The sequence below is a fragment of the Kryptolebias marmoratus genome, linkage group LG13 (genome assembly GCF_001649575.2).
Source record: "Kryptolebias marmoratus isolate JLee-2015 linkage group LG13, ASM164957v2, whole genome shotgun sequence".
Classification (NCBI taxonomy): domain Eukaryota; kingdom Metazoa; phylum Chordata; class Actinopteri; order Cyprinodontiformes; family Rivulidae; genus Kryptolebias; species Kryptolebias marmoratus.
The window spans coordinates 11,108,777-11,127,218 of NC_051442.1; the positions used below are offsets into that span (position 1 = coordinate 11,108,777).

The 18,442-nt window shown below is 40.6% G+C and overlaps 1 protein-coding gene across 2 annotated transcripts in view; it reads right to left on the bottom strand.

Annotated features, from left to right (window-relative positions):
- The window catches only part of LOC108236991 (protocadherin-16), a 91,138-nt gene extending 73,996 nt beyond the window's left edge, over positions 1-17,142 (bottom strand). Inside the window, exon 1 of one of the 2 annotated variants that reach the window (XM_037979074.1) lies at positions 16,930-17,142. The gene's annotated coding sequence lies outside the window, so the exon portion shown is untranslated. Of the gene's footprint in view, positions 1-9,797; positions 10,060-16,929 lie in introns of those variants that run through there. The other variant, XM_017418138.3, reaches the window with a different exon arrangement.
- Between the last annotated feature and the right edge of the window lie 1,300 nt (positions 17,143-18,442).

The following is an 18,442-nucleotide window of genomic DNA, read 5'->3' on the forward strand; positions in this document are numbered from 1 at the left end:
GAAAGTGAAAACGCAGATGGATAAAAATAAAGTGTGTGTGGACACTGTAAAATGTTGCTTGCTTTTTAAGAAAAAAGGCAACTCAATGTTCATATGAAAACACACAAAAATATATAAAACATAGAAAATCATCAGGGTAACGGAGTGGAAAAAAAGCTGAATGCTGGAGGCAGAGATGTCCGTGAAGGTGAAGCAGCAGCTGCCATCTACCATCACTCGGCGCCCCTCCCCATCGGGGGGCTCGCTTAATATCCCACAAGGGCAAAGCTGTTGAGTGGAACCATGTCCAGGACTCTGTCAAACTACCGGTGAAACTGAGATGAATTCCCTTTACAGCAGATCGAGCTCACGACTTCAGTATTAATTACAAGAACTCTGAGTTGTATCACTGATACACTGCGAAGAAAAAGGAAAAAAAAAAACCTAACTGGAAGCAATTAAACATTAGGAAATAGTGCAGGATGTGGACGACATTAAAGCGTACAATCAACTACCTCAGAACACTAATTGAATTTGTTTTGTTCTAAAAACTGCTGTTATGTTCTGCAAGTATTATGGCGTATGTTGCAACTGATTTTTGTGTAAAAGTATTTATAACCCACTGTTGAGGGCGGAGGTTAACGTCTTTGCCTGTGTCTGTGTGCATTTATGCACGTGTTCATGTGCGGGATTGTTACCTAGATACCACTGGATGAATTTTAATCACACTTACAGAAAGTAATCACTGGATGCACAACTGATTGACTTTTAGAGTCAACCTGAGTAAAGATAGCTGCATCATCCAACCGGTCTTAAAAAACACAACAATGGTTATAATTTTTACAGATATCGCGCTAAAATTTGCTGTGGTAGCAGCTAAGAAGGGTCGCCAACACATATTCTAAGCACTAACAGATTCTGCAAGATTGACTATTCAAAGTCCACTTCTTCTGCCTGTTGACAAAATATCTCATGAACCATGAGACGAATTTTAACGAAACTTTCAGGAAATAATCCCTGAATGTACATCTACAACTGATTAACTATTGAATCCAACTCAATGCAAGATGGCCACTACAGCCAACTGACCTTAAAAAACCCAAATGTGGCTACAATTCATCCACCTTTAGAGATTTTGTCCTTAGATTCAGTGTGGTTGTAGCTGAGAGTCATTCAACATCACATACTCTACATGCTACTCATTGTACAAGAGCTTTGCTTTAAACTTTGGCAATAACTGTTGGATTCAACCCTGTTTGTGTTAGCAAAATATCTCATGAACCACTGGATGGATTTTAAAGAAACTTTCAGAAACTAATGATTGGATGTACCTCTACAACTCATTAGTCTATTCACTTCAAGATGTCTGCCACAATTTGTCAACATTGGACAACACTAAAGTCAGTTTTATAGATACTGAGTTAAAGTTGGATGTGGTAGTAGCTGAGAGTCATTCACAACACATACCCTGAGTAGGACATTTTCCATAATGTTGTTTCCAAGGTTTTACCAAAACATCTACAAAGCCATTATTTCTTATCACGGCTTCATTTTTATTTTTATTTTGTATGAATTTACTTGCACTCGTCCCTTTGACCTTACTGGTTGTTAGCTAAGTATTCCTGTCCTTCAAGTGGCAGTAGCAAAGATGACTTCTCCACGTGTGATGAGCAAATAAAATTACAAAAACTAAGCATTTCCAGAGTAGAAACATTAGTTAACAGTCTCAGAAAAGGAAACATTTAAAGACAAAACACAAACTGATAGCCATAACAGGATCAGGGGAAGGGAAACCGTACATCCATCTTGTAACTTCCCCACATGTTGTCACACATGCAGCCGAGCAAACTCAATAATCTCCTTCTGCACTCATGAAAGAACCACAGACTCAGCCAAACAGCAAGGCGGTCCTATCAGCTCATGCTATTGTTTCAGAAAACACATAAATATTAATCAAAGTGATAAGATATTTTGCTGAAGACTTTGCCAGCTGGCTAATTTTTGAGGTGAAAAAAGTTCACTAACCGAGAAATTTTATAAGCTACATTTCACGGGGAGAAACCTTGAGTTTTCTTTAGGTGACAGATCTGGGAAATCTATCAAAATCTGCAATTACTCATCTCAAGCACAGAAGATAAGACAGTTACTTGGCTTATTAGTTAATAAATCCTCCATCAGCTTTTGAGTTAGTGTCGCGTCGACAGCTGTTCTCCAGGAAACTGCCTTTGTATCGTATTACTCTTACTGCATTTCTTGTGGTAAGTCTGGGAATTAAGCCCGACTTTCTTTGTTTTACACATCAGTCATTAATGACAAAATGAAACAACGATGAAAAGACAGACGCATGGGGTTGTGGTTTTAAATGAAAAATTTGTTCGTAGAGTGGAAAGTAAACAAAAAAACAGAGGAAAACCGTTTTCATATGTCTAACTGTCATGGCTGTCAGACTAAAAGTGATCAAGAAAATGCATTCCCAGTTAAAAAAAAAACATGGGACAATGTCAATAAAAATGGACTCCAAATCTCATAAAGCCATATTTTATTAACAAAGGGGCATAGTAAGTAGAACAAATGTTGAAACTAATAAATTGTACTAAATTTTAGGAAAAAATAAGATCATTTTTAAAGTAATTTTGAACTTAATGGTAGCAACACATCTAAAAAAAGATCAGCCATGGGCAGCAAAATGCTGTAAAAGTCAGTGGTATGAATAACAAACATTTAGCATATAATTAGGATAAATGGCAACAGGTCAGTAAAAGGACAGGGTATAAAAAATATTTTGGAGAAGCTGATTCTCTCAGAAGTACAAATGGGTCAAGGTTCGACAGTCTGTGAAAAAAGGATCTAAACGTAGTGAAACAATCTCAGAATAATGTTCTTCAACAAAGAAATTGGGAAGACTTTGAATATTCCATCATCAACAGTTTATATCATCATCAAAACAGGACAAGAACCTGTCGAAGTATCTGAGCTCAAGGAATAGGGCAGAAAGTCAACATTGGATGCTGTGATTTTTAGGCCCTCGGGCAGCTCTGCATTAAAACCAGGTCTGATTCTGCTCTGGACATCACTACATGCTCTCAGGAACACTTCCACAAACCCCTGTCTGTAAACACAGTTCACTGTTTCATCCACAAATGCTGGTTGAAGCTCTATCATGCAAAGAAGAAGCCAGATGTGAACACCATCCAGAAGCTCATTTAAAATGAACTGAGACAAAGTGGAAAACTGTTCTGTGCTCAGACTGATCAAATGTTAAAAACTTTTTGGTAAATCATGAACACCATGCCCTCCGTACTAAAGAGGAGAGGGACCATCCAGCCTGTTATTGGCGCACAGTTTAAAAGCCTGCCTCTCTGATGGTATGGGGGTGCATTACTGCCTCTGGCAAGGGCAGCTTACACATCTGGAAAGCCGCCATCAATTCAGATGATGTCTTTTTCAGGGAAGGCCTTGCATAAATCAGCAAGATGATGCTAAACCACATACTGCATCCATTACAGCAGCAGGGCTTGACAGAAGAAGAGTCCAGGTGCTGAACTGACCTGCCTGCAGTCCAGACCTCTCACCAAATAAAAAACATTTGGCACATCATGAAACGAATCCAGCAAGGACCCAGAACTGTTGAACTGCTAGGATCCTACATCAGACGAGAATGGGACAACATTCGCCTCCAAAACCTCCAGCAGCTGTTTTCCTCTGTTCCTAAACGTTTACAGACTGTTGTTAAAAGAAGAGGAGATGCTTCCCAGAGGTAGATATAACCCTGTCCCAACTGTTTTAAGCTGTGTTGGTGCCATGACATTCAAAGTTACCTTTTTTCCCCAAAAAAAGGTACATTTTCCGAGTTTAAGCATTTGATATGATTACTATGTTCCATTGTGAATCAAATACGGTTTAATGAAATCAATTTCGGTAAACATCTACATTTAACACAATGACCCTACGCTTTTGGAATTGGGGTCGTTAAATCTTTTCTAACAATTCTTTTTTCCTTCACCACTGAAGCCCTTAACTTACAGAGAAAGACGTTTCACCTGAACAACGCGGCTCTCAGCTCTGTGCATGTGTTTGAAGTTACCAGAAGCTCGAATCCTCTCGCGAACTTCATTAAAAACACATGAGATGCTGCACGGAGAAGCTCTCTCCCTTTTCTCCCCTCCGCTCGAGCCTGCTTCGCTCAGAGCTTCGTCACTTTTAATCCGTCCAGCGCCCAGATGGGCTGCGGTTACCACGTTTCACTCATCTTTGTTCAGACGCAGCCGTTTCCATATCCCTTGTTTTATGCGGCCCGTGAAATTAATACATCGCTTCATGCATACACATGTGGGGATAAAAGGCTGCGAAACTGCGCTGACTGTCTCCTCTAAGGGGACGATTGAGAAGATAGACCTAAGCAGAAATCTTTTATTATCTGAGGGAGCAGACCCAGACACACAGCTGAGATTACTAATAAGTTCATCAATAGGCAGAGGCGTGTTCAGCTGCATTGAGACCTTATAAAGTTAAAAAAAAACATGTTGAGTCGAAGGCCTAGTTCTAAACTAAGATCAGTCTATATTGAAAAAGGACTTTTGGTCAAATCTTCAAAATAACATTCTGCACAATCTAATGCCATAACGCAAAATCTCATGCTATTTGTGAGCACTAGGAGTATGTGTTGGGGAAAAACTTTCTTTTACTACCAGACCAAACTTTAGCTTAAAACTTGTACAAAGAACTGAGTTAGATTCATTTTTTTGTGTTGGCTAAGGTCAGTTAGCTGTAGTGGCCATCCTAAATTGGGTTGACACCAAAAACTAGTCGGCTGTATTTGTATATCCAATAATTATTTCCTGAGAGTTTCAAAAATATCCGTCTGGTACATGAGATATTTTGCGAACAAGACAGCCAGAGTTGACTCCAAATATTTCATGGTAAAATTTTAAACAAAGGTCTTGCACAATCTGAGCTCAGAGTATGAGTTGGGAATGAGTCTCAACTAATGAGTTACAGCCAGTTTTATGCTTCTTTAGAGTAATTAGCTGTAGGAGCCATCTTGAATTGTGTTGACTCCAAAAGTTAATTGTTGATGTCCAGTTAGATCAGTTCTAAATTATAAACTTTGTGGAACATTAGAAAAGAGTAAAAACAAAAAGCCAAACTTTTTTGTTTGTTTGTTTGTTTGCTGTTTTTACAGAAACATTGATTATTTTTTTTTCAAGAAAATATTCACAGATAGTTGTTTACGGAAATAGTTGCACCTCTATTTAGATATGTTTGTAAACAGGCTTCTACTGTAACAAAAATGCCCAAAAAAGAAAAAAAAACAACAACTTGGAGTTTAAGTTTTTAGCCACACTTCAGCTCTGAGAAACCACTGTCACCAGTCCAAGCCGAGGTGCAGACACACTGGATTGGGAAACTTAATACAACACCGGGCTTTAAAGGATTTCCACATATAGCTACATCCAGGATTATACATGTATACTGATTTCCAGGAGGAAATATCGGGAATCTTGAGTAAGTCTGAAGCTAAAATGACATGTCTGGATCAACATTTGTTGTCCAAAGTTTAAATATAGCAAGCTGACATATCTGAAAGGCAGTTTATTTACTGCCTATCCTGACAGCACATATACTGGACCGTCCTATAAGTCTCTTTTTTAATATTTTGGTTCACTGCCTGCTCAGCACATCATTAGACTAGAATGATCCCTTCAGCCTGGACAGAGACAACGAGTAACGATGACAGCAGTTATACCACGACTGGGCCTCAGAACAAACAGAAAATGAAATTGCACTGTCTCAAAGCTCCAATCTGCGTCCAACAGCAGAGTCCAGTCATTTCCTTTAACTGGTTCCGTAAGTCATACTGTAATATCTTCTCCAGAGTCACTGATAAATGAGCTTACACGGCATAGAAAGGTTTAGAGTCTGTGTTTCCCACTGAACCTCCAGAAAAAAAATATATTGCAATGTAAGCTAAAAGATGAGTTATGATTTTAGATAAATACCAAAGTTTTAATTGTGTTTGTTTGTAGCAGAGGGCAAAAAGCTTTATCCCAAGTATATTTTTCTTCATTCATGGCTCCAATTCACCCAAACGTTCTTATACACTTTTAAAGTGGTCTTCATTGATAGTTCTCTAAACTTTCTGAAAAATTTTCAAAGTTTTTCTTTGGATCTTGAGAGCATAATGTGCCTAAAAATGAGGAATGCAGATAAGTGGAGGTAGGTAGGTAGGTACATTTATTTATATTGCACTTTTCAGCACAAGGCAACTCAAAGTGCTTTGAATTTTGCTTGTGTCTTTGTGTGTTTGTGTTTGTGTGTCTGTCTGTTACAAAAATATGTTGTGAGCCACTGGGTAAATTTTAATAAATCTTGCATAAAGTAATCCTTAAATGTACATCAACCCAATACAAGAATACATCCAACTAACCATAAAAACAAAACAAAACAAAAAACGGAAAAGACTATGACTCAAATTTTACGGTATTTTACAGCTAAAGTTTGATGTGGTAGTAGCTGAGAGTCATCTACAACCCATACTCTGAGCATGACATCTCATGGTATTGCATAAGATTTGGAACTGGGGTTTTGTTTTTCATGGCTGGACCAAAACATTTACGGCTCTCATCACAGGATGATCTTAGTCTGGCGAGAAGCGTTCCTTCATGGAATGCTAGGCCTTTAACTGGTCTTTTCACAGTCCGGTCATTTTATTTTGGCATTACAGTCATGACAATACAGCAAAAGCTGGTAATTGCTGTTACCACGGCAACCAAGACGTTATCCAAGGGGTGAAGCTGAAGAAACTGTTGCACAACGGGCGAAGGGGATTCCCCCGTTAATAACTGTGTGGCCGTCCTGCGGACAGATGGCGCAAACACAAAGTGGTTTTCCAGAAAGCTAAACAAATTGGGTTTGTTACTCCCTCACACAATGCTGCGTTCCGCTAAGCGCCGGTTAAGGTTCACATGCCTCACGATGAGTTAGGACGGCGCTCAAACGTTGCCGGCGACGAGCCTTCGCCTCGTGTTATGTCTGAGGTGGTGGCTGTGAGGTAAACAAAAAACACCAACACGGACCTCAGGCATCAGCGTCGCACAGTGAGTGAAAGACGGAGGGTAAATATTTCCACTGCTACTTGGGGAGCCAACAAAACTATTGTTTTCTGTTTGTTTCTTGCTGGCTATCATCTGTTAGCCATTCAGCACTGCACCGAGTGACTGACGATTCTAAGTATTTTTTTTTTCGATTTAAGTACAAAGTTTATCTGTTTGTCCTGCAGAGATAGAAGGCCACTGAGCCGTATCCGAGTTTCCGCACCCTTTGTCACAAGACAAATCTGCTTTATAGAACTTTGTGAGATTCAGATGGGAAAACAATAATAACGTTTTGTGTCTCTGCAGCTCCTGTTGAGATGAGCTGAGGCAGATTTTACCTGAAGTATCCTCTCATGTGACTTCATGTTTCCTCTGCAAAACTTTTCACGAAGCGTCATGCAAGTTGAGTTTTCAAACCATTTTGTCCTTGTGAGAAAGGAGGCTTTTGGTATGAATTTGTGCAAATGCCCAAAAGATTAGGAAAAAAAAAAAAAATAAAATAAACATTTTTTTTTCTTTTATGTGGGTTTTAGCTTAAACAGCACACAGGATCAGCAGGATTTCAGTGACAAAGTGGGTGGCAAATGTGCAATCTGATTATATTGTGTACCCCCAAAGTTTAAACTCTAAAAAGAATAAAACCTCATCTTGGATATTCCAAAAGAAATACCCTTAGAATAAACCACAACCAAAACTATTCTTAAAAGACTAGAAATGAAGGGTTTTATCTTCGTCTGGCGATATTTGCAAGCACGATTCAGGTGTACGATTTCCCGGTTTGTGTATTTGGCGAAAACTCAGAAATCGAGTCAAGACTGATGCCAAGCTCCCGACAGTAAGCGCCTTCGAACTGTAATTTCAGATGTTGCTGTGATATTCGCTTGTTTTCGGCTTGGCTCTGGTCCGAAATCAAGCCCTCGACCCTGTCTGACCCCGAATCGCCATACTCGCCCGTTCTGCTCTGCGGAGCCACAGAAAGTGCAAGATAAACAGCAGACTGTTTATTCTGTTGATAAGCTCCGAAAGGACTCGACACAGAACCCGATGAACTGACCTCTCTGCCTCGACAGGCTCGATCCAGACACCGTTAAAGACAAGGAGAGAACCGCTCATTTCCGCGCTCCTTTCTTGGCAAATTGTTAAATGTAGACGATTAAAACCGTCTCATGAATGCCACACACTAAAAATCACACTGTAATTAAATCTAAGTAAGGGGGGCTCACTGATAATTAAATTCCAAACTCCACAAAGAGTTTGTGTCTAAACAGTGGTGAAAACACTCTTCCTCGCCTGAGTCCCGCTCCTGTAATTGAGGTTCTGTTCCTCAGAGCAGCTGATAAGAGGAACCAGAAGTTGTTTGCACAAAACAGAGGCCCTACTCAGCCAACTAGATGTCCATATGGTTCATGTTAGTTACAAAAAAAAAAGAAAGAAAAAAGTCCTTCTGCTCTCCTCATCACTCTAAGAGAAACCAAACTCTTGCTGCCGGTGTTCTGCAGAGCCGAGGCCGACGCTGAGGCCAACGGGCTGCTGAGCCGGAGCACGCGGGGTCGTGTAAAAGGATAGTGGAACAATGCGAATATCTGTATCCCCCTGTGCGGTGGAAAAGCAAGAGTGGTGGATGGAAGCAGAGAGGACACCAGATATGTCTAAGTATTGTGGTTAGGCGCTTAAACGTGCCCCTGGGTTCCCGCTTTTAGCTTTTGGCCACACGGACTTCAGCTGATGTTATAAATACACTTTGTGTTAGAGGGAAACAAGTTTAGAATGTGTTTTCGAGCCTTTTTTTTTAGGTTTAAGGTAAGTCTATTTTGTGTTGGGATAGGAAATCTGTTTTCATACCAGAAAAAGGCTGGACTTCCTTTTGTTATTGCTTATTGCTTAATTCTCCCCACTTGTGATGCATACCTGCCTATCTGCACATCAGTGGCTTTCCTCATGAAGAAGATATTTCTACCAACTCTGACCCACTTTTATTTGTGCACTTCACATTGTTTCCTTTTCTGTCTTTAATCTAAAACAAAAGAGCACAGTCCCTTTAAATTGCCAAACCTGAGTGAATATCGCTTTTAGCTGCTGTTCGGCTGGCTTCAGCTTCTTGCTACCGTGTTGCTAATTGTAACACTTTTGCTACCATCTCCCCAGTTTTAGCTTCTAGCTGCTGTTCTGCTCGTTTTAGCTCTTCGATGTTCTGCTCAGGCCGGCTCGTCTTAAGCTCGTTTTCGCCTGTCTGCTGATTGTTTGAGCGTCTGTTCGGGCTGTTTCATGCTGCTCGTTTTAACTTTAAGCAATTCGGTGTCAGCTCTTTCAACAAGCCCGCGCTCAGCATTCACCCCTTTGTAGAAAATGCCTTTTTTTCTAGCTTAAGTTTAAATCAAACAGTTCCATGAAGCTCAATCAAATTACGTAACAGACAGTTAAGGTTTTATCCAACCTGGAAACATTTCAGCTGCAGATACATCTGATTCCTTAGCTGCAGATAGTGATCAGTAATCTGCTGCTTGGCTGACTGATGCTGAGCTGATTTTAGTGCCACTCATCATAGTAGGCTCAGCAGCTCTGCATGCCAGGTGAAGATGCAGGTTGCACCACCCCCTTCACAGAAAACCCAGAAGCCCCCCACCCAACAGGAGCTCATTTCCATCCCCGATCGTATGAAACAATCAGTGACTGGGAACACAGCAGGAGAATGATATTTTTTTTTAAAAACATAACATCACTTACATTCATCGGACCCGCTGAGCTCTGGATGATGTGCGCTCTGGAGCTCCGCCCCCCTACCCCCTCCTTTTCTTTTTGGATCCTGATTAATATGCAAACGGGTTCTTCAGTCTCCCCTCCAAAAGACAGCCGATCCAGGACAAAAAAAATAAATAAAAATAAAAATCTTGAATGGAGCAGAGCTGATCAGCTAAACCAAGATATTTTGTCCAGATAACATCCACAGTAAAAAAAAAAAAAAAAAAAAAAAAAAAAAAGAAAGAAAAAGACAGCCGTGCCAGTTTAATCCATTTCAACGGGAGCAGGTTCGGTCCCTCCGCCGGTGGAGCCTCTTTTTTTGCGTCTCTGTCTCTGGATCAGGTGAGCGCTTCTTCTTCTTTTGTTTTTTGTTTTTTCTTTATTTTGGACCAGCTGCACGGCTTCTTCTCGCCCTGGCCGGAGTCCGGCTGATCTTGAAGGTTTCTCCTCCTCTGTCTCTCTCAGCATCCACTCTCACACAGACGCGGTGTGGGGAACCGTGCACCTCTCAAACTGAAAGCGGACTCCACAGCCAGCCACCAGGCCCAGCCTCCTCCTCCTCCTACTCCCTCCTTCCTCCTCTCCATCCCTTTCCTCAGCCTCATCCACCCCCCTCCTTTTTTTACCGGCTGCTAATTTATTCGGGTAGCCCCACAAAGGAGGGGGGGACCGAGCAAAGGGAGGCTGTTGAATACAGCAGGGAGGCTGGTGGAGAGCAGACTTTGGTGCCCCCCAGCTCCAATCAGTGGAAGTTGTCTTTTTTTTTTCTGGAGACAAAGGAGCACCCCTGCGCAATCACAGGAGATGCAACAAACTCCCTGTCTGTGATTAAAATGAGCTGTTTTTCCTCTTATCGTGAATAATTGTGCAGAGTAATGACATCTTTAATAATAACCTCGCACAAATCCGTCATACGTCTTTTTTTTTTCAATTCAGCCTACACACTAAAAACTGCTGGGTTGTGTTGGTAACTCCTCTGATGGGTCAAAGCTGTTTGGGGTCATAGGTTGGGTTGGTTTGACCAAAACAATTGACACAGTAACTGAGATGAGCCTAAAAGGTTGTCAAGATATAATGGTAAAAACACCTTGTGGGAAAACGTTTAACCTGGTTGGATTTGTTGATAACTTCAGCTTACACAAGACAATAACTGAATTCCTAAAATACTACCAAGTAATGAAGCATGTCCACCATTTTATTCCAGATGTTGACCAGATCAAACCTAACTGGACCTCTGCTGAAAGACGTAAAAGTAAATCAGTATAACCAACTTGTAAGAAGATGCTTAATCTTTGAGTTTGCATTATACAGTGAGTTTATGTTCTAAAAATCATATTAATTGGTGCTAATAGCAGTTAGCATCAGCTAGCTAACTTCAACCCAAATTGAAACAATTTATTAAGCCAAAAATTGGGAAGTTCTTTTTTATAGCTCTAATTCAAGAAATTAGCCTGTCTAACCCAATTTTGGGGTAGAAAACTGAATCCAGTATTAAGTGTCAAACTGATACCTGCTGGGATGAAACACTTCAGGGTTGGCTCAGTCCAAATTTAACCCATCACTGGCTTAAAAATTGGGTTGCTTTTTAACCCAGCGGCTCCGGTTTCCTCCCACAGTCTAAAAACATTCAGGCCCAGGTCTCCCTTTGAACAAGAGATCTGTGATCTCAGTGGGACTTGCCTGGTGAATTTAAGGTTAATAAATAACTAAATAATTTATACGTAACTGATAAATAAATAGCAGAGCATGAAAAGATATAACATCCCTCTATAATAATATAAACCTTCTACTTCATCTGGACATCTTTAAAGAGTGAAAAGGCAGACGAGCTAACTGTGACTTCATTAATTAAGCTACAAAAACTGAAGGCACATGAGGTTTCTGCAAGGTTGAAGACGTCTTGATGTATAAATAAAATCTCAAAACAGCAGATCAGTCAAGGTTGAGATTTTGGCAGAGACACGAATGGTTTAAACTGCTGGCATCAGCAGGACGGGAGTCATTTATCACCACAGATTTTTAGGTCAAGCCTCCGGTTGCACCACTGAAGCAGAACAAGGGAGAAGATGCGGAGGGAGGGAGAGGTGATGTGCAAGGGGTGAGCACTGGGTGTGAGTATGATGAGAGGTGTTGGACAAGGACAGCAATCAATTCCTCCTCTTTGTTGTGGGAGTCTCTGTGTACGCTGCAGTCTGGGCGGGGGGAGAAATGGTACATGTCAACTTTACCTCCGAGTGTTAAATTTATCCATACTGGTTGGGGCATAAAAGCAAGGCCCCATATATTCAGGCCCTATTAAATTCTATACAAGAGCCTGTTCCTTTAAAAACTGATCAGGTAGCAACACATCCAAAATCTGTCTTTATCTGCTCAAGTCATGAAAGTATCTCTTATTTTAAAGTACTTTACCAAGAGGTTTTTGATATTTAATCCAAACAGATGGCTTGGGCATCAGTAAGTGCAAACCAAAAAGAAGGTAAATTCAATAAAGAGTGGGCTAAAAAGTACTTCCTCAGGCAAGATTCAAGGACAACAATCTTGTATGTAACTTTGTGGAAACTAATTGGCAAGAAGGGCTTTCCATGGCTGAGTTAGCCTGAGTCTATCTGTCATGCGCTGAATTTAGATCTTAAAAGAAATGTTTTTAAAGATCATTCACATTACTGTGACAGAGTGTAGGCCTATATGGTTTTTTCCATCACTGTTTGAGAAATATTAACCCTTCTATTTTGTTTTATTCACATTTTCCCTCCTGGGTCGCTGGGAGCTGGTGCCTATCTCCGGCGGTCATTGTGTGAGAGGCGGGGGGGACACCCTGGACAGGTTGCAAGTCCATCACAGGGACACATAGAGACAAACGAGACAAACAACCATTCATGCTCTCACTCACTCCTAGGGACAATTTAGAGTTACCAGTGAACCTAACATGCATGTTTTTGGTCTGTGGGATGAAACTGGAGTACCCGGATAAAACTGGAGTAATAATTACGTATCTAAATAAAAATGGTCAGTGCTTGTTTGACTTTTCCCCATACATTATAGAATTCTTCTCAGAAAAAGGTTTTTTAATGGCAGAGTAGTGACTATTTACCTTAAGCAGAGGTCTCCAATCCTGATCCTGGAGGGCCACTATCCTGCATGTGCTACTTGTTTCCCTGCTCCAACACACCTGATTCTAAATCACCTCTTCATGTTCTGCAGAAGCCTGTTAATCACCCATTGATTCAAATCAGGTGTGCTGGAGCAGAGAAACAAGGAAAAACATGCAAGATAGTGGCCCTCGAGGACTAGGATTGGAGACCACTGACATTAAAACCGAATTATTTTATGAGTTTTTTATTACAAGGATATCTGCTTCTTTAATTTTAAGGATACGCATGCCTTGTGATTGTATTTTCCTTTTCAAATCTGGTTTTCTAAGGTGTTGAAGTGTCAACATGAAAATATGCAATTTAGACCAAAAATTATTCAGTATTTGATGGCAGCCTGCCACCGTTAACATTTAGCAAACTATAGTTGTTTACAGTCATTACCTACCAGTAATATGTTAGCTACTAGCTAAGTGATAGCTATTAGCAGTCCATTAGCTACCATGGGTATTACTTATCTGTTAGCTATCTGAATACTTTAGCTATTAACAAACTATTAGCTATTAGCAGTCCATTAGCCAATTAATTTGCTAGCTGTTAGCTATCAAATGCTAACTAACAGCTAGCAAGTTATTTGAGCTATGAGCTAATTGAAAATAATTCATCACTACTATTTCCTAAAAATGACAAAAACAACCAAATAGAAAGTTAAAACACTTCTTTTGTTTTTGTTTTCTGTTTTTGTGTTGTTTGTTTGTTTTGGGATGTTTTTGTTCGTCTGTTTGGATTTGTTATGTTGTTTGGTTTTTCAGATTTGGAGATAATTCGAGTGTCCGCTCAACTACAGGAATTTCGACCCTCCTTGTTTTTTAGAGGACAATACATTCCATTTTTCAGCCTTTGTAGATGGAACATTTGTGTTTTTGCGGGCGTGCAAATGAACTGCATGTGTGTGAATTTGTTCAGCATCAATCTTGTTGTGTGAAAACTTGCCACAAAGTAATAGTGACACAGCCTTAACTGGGAGCAGATGGCCGAAGAGCGAAACTCTTGGTTCGACTCCCCATGATGGAGAAGACCAGTGCAGGATTTATATCAGAGCTGCGCACATCCATAAATGTAAAATTTATCTGTCTTTCCAATAAACACACACACACATATACACGTCCATACAGACACATGCTGTACAATTACACATACCAAGGCTCGTTCATCATGATCATAATGTATGATTTATTTGGCTGCTGTTAAAACTTATTCACAAGTTTCTCCCTCTTCCCTCAAGAAATGACAGTCTGATAAACTCCAGTCCACATTTCAGACCTCTCAGATTTACAGTTTGTCAAGCTTTAGATAAGCCTTGTATTTACTTAGTATTGAATTCATAACAAAAACTGACAAAACCAGGCTCATAGAGTAAGATTTCAGAGACCCTTCAAAAATGAGACCTCCCAGACCCTAATTTCATACGCTGTATCACATCTCCTGATCACACCAAACACAATACAGAACTAATTGTGACTTGGTGGTTAGCGTACAACGTGAAGTTTAGAAATGCATCGTTAGGATCCAATGGAGGAGCTTGTCTATGTTGGCCAGGTCCCTGTTCAGTGCAAACACTCACATTCAGTTGACTGTGTCCCTCTGATGACTCTGATCTGAACCAAAAACTCTAAATCGGCCAAATCAGAGTGTTTGCACGTTCAGTGAACTAAAGCAAATGTTTACGTTTCCTCACTTCTGAACGTATTCGAGAAACACTCGAAACATTCTTTGACAAGAAACAGCCTGGAAAAAAAACGGCGCAAAAGTCATAATTGCAAACTTATGTTGTGTAGTATTTTATTTTATTTTATTTTATTTTATTTTATTTTATTTTATTTTATTTTATTTTCACTGGCACTGAAGTTCATATCTGCAGTACAGTTAATACAACTTATTCTGGGGGTTTTGAATTATCTCGTGTTTCTCCCTTAACTTACAATGTCTTTTAATTTATTCATTCCCCCGTGAAGGTTGTGTCTATTCAAAATGGCAGAATTGTCACATAAAAATTCATCTGTTTTCCTTCCATCCTGACTTGTCTATCAGCTCCTTCTTTTATCAAATTGCTGAAATTGTCAGCCTTATTCTTTAATTTGACACCAAACAAACACAACAAGGGTTTAACAGAGCTCTGATGCATTTATCAAACCTTTTAAAACCCTTTTTAAAGTTCTGTTTAGGTTTTAAAACGTTTTTTGGAAAGCAGTAGAGCTGTGTCAGTTTCAGTTAAAAATAAAAAAAATAGGACAGAAACTCAAAAGTGTCTCAGCACTTTAGTACAATTAATTGATTTCCTAATATTTTTACTGAACTCTGCTCCCATTTCTCACAACATTACAGTTCCACACTGCGTCTATTTACCCCCCACCCCCACCCCACCCCACCCCCACACACGCACACACACTCACACAACTATCTGATCCACCTTTTCCTGAGCAGCAGGATGACATGAGGTCACAGCTTCACTTTGTGACTCTGTGTCAAAACGGAAAGAGGGCCGGTTTAGTCAGACCTTCCTTTCCCATGGTCAGAATATCCCTGTAATCCCTGCACGAGGACTTCATTCAAAAAAAAAAAAAAAAACTCTGCTCTCCTACGTTCACAAATGAGTATTTTAAGATACTATCTTGGACAATATGTGATGTTTATGGTAATAGTTTACTAAAGTCTGAGTATTGCCATGTCTGCTGGTGACACAGGACCACTTAATATTAGTTTTTTTCTGTTCAGAAAAACAGAAGCGCCAGATTGGATCAAACGCTCTCCTTACTCTAATTTCTCTGTTCGCCTTTTTGAAAGCATAACCATGATGTGTCTGCAGCTGACTTTTAACAACCTGTGACAAGTGAACTTGGGTTCAGTGATACAGACCAGGGGGAAACAAATAAAGAAATATTCCTGAACTTTACCTAGCATTTGATTTGTGAGGGTATTAGAAAGAGTATATTGTGCAAAATCTAACTAGAAGTCGTTTCTTTTCAAAGAAGTTCAAAAAAGTTTAAAGCGAAAATCCTTGGCTTTTCAAACGTTTTCTTTTTCGTTCTATTGTCAATAGCAACCACCAAGGCTGTATTTGTCCTCATCTGCGCCTGCAGGATATTTTTAGAGATGTTTTTATTGCTTACTCTACCCTGAGGCGAGTCCCAGTGTCACGCAGTCACACACCGGCCCAGTGACTTTTTTTGCCTGCACTTTTAAAACGACAACATTGTGAATTTCTGTAGATTCACACTAAAAGCAAAGTTAGTGTGGAGAAAGATTTGATCTGTCTAGCCAGCAACAACCAAGCGAGTTTGATTTCGTTAGGTGTTGGCACCACGCTTCCTTAGGGTTTTACACGAGTTCCCGAAAAATAAAACCTTTTCCAGCTGCTTTTGCCTGTTTAAAAGCACGCTGTTCGTTTTGAACTTGTGCAGTTTCTGAGCTGTTTTAGGGAAAGAGTGAGAAGACAAACTGATAAAGCGTGGAAAGGGAATTAATACTTCAAGCTCAGTTTGAGGAGAACAAATTCTCTCAATATGTTCAACATTCAGAAAAAATTATGTCTGACATAAAATACTTTGGGCTGTGATATAATCATGGCAGCTACTCATCCCTGAAAAACTGTCTGTGCTTACTAAAATCCATCACAGAACCTTTTTTTTTTTTCATCCTGCAAAAACCTATGCCAATTCTAAGCTTTGCGTGTCAGCCTTATCTTAAACTACGTCATCCTCATAATATGCTTAGAGTTGAAACAACTGGTGGAAGTTGTATTCCTCTGACTTAACTGCCGAAAAATCAGACTTTCTACTTCGGTGCCTGGCCAGGTTCCACCTGGCGAGCTTCACCCAAACAAGGCCTCTGAGCTTTAGATAAACATGCGCCGAGAAAAGTTTCTAATGTGATCAAACTTGACGGCTAAAGCGTTTTCATTTCGGGAACGGTTGGGGGTGACACAGAAGAGGAGCAGCTCGGGTTTTATCTGAGAGTGATACTGGTACCTTTTTGCATTTTTGCATGCAGGCTGATATCAGAGCAGTTCCTCTGACGAGCTTCCAGCTTTTGTGCGGTGAAGACGAATTGCGGGGTCAGAATCCACCTAATGGTTTCTTCTGTTTTTTTGGGAGAGATTGTCGCACTCGCACCCCTCGAATCTTCTTCTCGCCGCCTCGTTTTCTTCTGCTCTAACCATTATCTCCACCTTCCCATGACATCCCATCAGTTCAGAGCTTGTAGACTGCTTCCTCCACTTTTTGCACCCTCATCTCCCTCCTCCTCACCGATCTGTCTCCGCGTGACACCTCCCTTCCTCCTTTTTCCTCCTGCTATCAGAATGCTTTATTATCTCAAAACAAATGCACAAAGCAGGCAGACACATTAAACCAGGATGGCCTCAAAATGAAACCTGAAATTGTTTAGATTAAGAGGAAACTATTTAACTGCTGGCTGACAGACGTGCCGTAGGACCTTGGCGATCGTTAAAAACAGGCGTAATGCATTGATAAGATTGAAATAAAATGAGTGTTTTCCAAAAGTATGTCCGATTTTGTCATGGAAAAACAGCTGTGCTGACTTTATTAATGTCACATCACAAATTTATTGTCCGTGTGATAGTTAGATCAGCATGTGGTCATGGCTGAGCGTCTTCTCGGCGTTGATTAAGGAATAAAAACGAGCTGACATGTCAGTGTTACTAAAAGTTTTTATGTGTAAAAGAAGTAGAGCCAGCTACAGCTGTTAGAACACTTGCTTCAGAGGCTTTCGTACTGCTTCGTTACACGCGCGGAAAAGCTTTTTCCGACTCTTTGTTGTGCTCCTTGGGCAAGCTTCTAGCAAACAGGAAGTAGCCGAAGCTGAGAGCTTCCTGTAAAGGCCTGTCTATGGGCCAGCTCCTGCACGTCTGGGCACAATGTGAGCGCGCGTTTGTGGGTGTGTAAGTGTGTAAGTGTGTGTGTGAGTGCTCGGCATTCAGCGTTCCATCCCCTCGGCTTCCTTCCCCCAGGCCGAGCTTACTGGTGCGTGGCATCGTGGGAAAGAAGGAGCCTCACCTCTGCGCACCACCTTCTTACTCACTCCGCACATAAAGCAGCAGAGACGGGGGGGACAGATTTAGTGGCTGTCGGAGGCCAGATGTGATGCAGTGTTGGCACTGGAAGGATGCTTTGTGTTTAGTGCCCACGACGCAGGACTTTGTGAGATTAAAACAAAAGAAGAGAGCTAAAAAGAGAAGCTGCTTAGTTTAGTTTATTTATTACATTGGAATTTTTTGGCCAGATCCCATTTCCTAGTGTTATTTCTCTGCCTGCTCTTTGGTTCCCACTTTGAAGCCACAAGGGTTAGTGGGTAAATATTTCACTATGAAGTGGGATGCCCCTTTGAAACTGATATCCCATCAACTGTCACCAATAATTTTACATGAGCAGAAACAACATCAATATGCCCATATATGGAGAACGTTATCTAGCTTTTAACAGACTTTACCACGAGATGCTAATTTTTATCCTTGTTAAGGCC